This window comes from Dioscorea cayenensis, chromosome 14 (assembly GCF_009730915.1).
Source record: "Dioscorea cayenensis subsp. rotundata cultivar TDr96_F1 chromosome 14, TDr96_F1_v2_PseudoChromosome.rev07_lg8_w22 25.fasta, whole genome shotgun sequence".
Lineage (NCBI taxonomy): Eukaryota > Viridiplantae > Streptophyta > Magnoliopsida > Dioscoreales > Dioscoreaceae > Dioscorea > Dioscorea cayenensis.
This window is the reverse complement of record NC_052484.1, coordinates 7,804,373-7,805,281: the sequence shown is the minus strand read 5'-3', so window position 1 is coordinate 7,805,281 and position 909 is coordinate 7,804,373. Positions and strand designations below refer to the sequence as shown.

Sequence of the window (909 nt, the reverse complement as noted above, 5' to 3'; positions counted from 1 at the left end):
TGCTAGACCTTCAGTGTTGGGGACACAATCGAGTATTGTGCGTCCCCCAATTACAGCTCAGAACTTCGAGCTAAAGCCGGCATTCATCCATATGCTGCAGCAGTCCGCATAATTCAACGGTTTGGCCGATAAGGATCTAAACAGTGACATAGAGAGCTTCCTCGAGGTGTGCGACATGCTGAAGATAAATGGTGTGACGGATGATGCCATCAAATTGAGAGCCTTCCCATTTTCCTTAAAGGGGAGAGCAAAGCAGTGGCTACACTCATTACCTAGAGCATCAATCACTACATGGGAGGAGATGGTAGAAGCTTTTCTAGCCCGTTATTTCCCTCCTGGAGAATCAGCAAAGCTTAGGAATGAGATCTCATCCTTTTGTGCAGTTGGAATTGGAGTCTCTATTTGAGACATGGGAAAGGTTCAAGGAACTCTTGCGAAAGTGTCCGCAACACGGATTCCCAGAGTGGATGATTGTTCAAACCTTCTACAATGGTTTGAACCCGAGTACAAGGCAACTCTTGGATGCGGCGGCAGGAGGTACCTTAGGTAGCAAGACCCCCGATGAGGCTCGTCAATTAATTGAGAAAATGGGGAAATAGCTACCAGTGGAACGCTAGGGAGAAGAAAAAGGTGGTCGGTCTCCATGAAATTGATGCGGTAACTTCATTGGCGGCCCAAGTGGAGAGTTTGACTAAGAAGCTAGATCTTATAGCTTCAAATAGAGTTGCGGCCGTGACCAATTGCACCGGTTGTGGTGGAGGACATGCTCCCTCCGATTGCCTAATCGTCATTGGTGATGTTTCTTCAATTGAGAACGTTGACTTTGTAGGTAATGGCATGAGACCTCAAGGGAACCCATACAGCAACACCTACAACTCAGGTTAGAAGAATCATCCCAATTTTTCATGG

The 909-nt window shown here is 46.9% G+C and overlaps 1 non-coding gene across 1 annotated transcript; it reads right to left on the bottom strand.

Moving 5' to 3' along the window:
- Positions 1-349: 349 nt before the first annotated feature.
- LOC120276627 lies at positions 350-457 on the bottom strand. Its single transcript, XR_005541338.1, has one exon. It is a non-coding gene; the product is annotated as a small nucleolar RNA R71 (small nucleolar RNA).
- Positions 458-909: the final 452 nt, after the last annotated feature.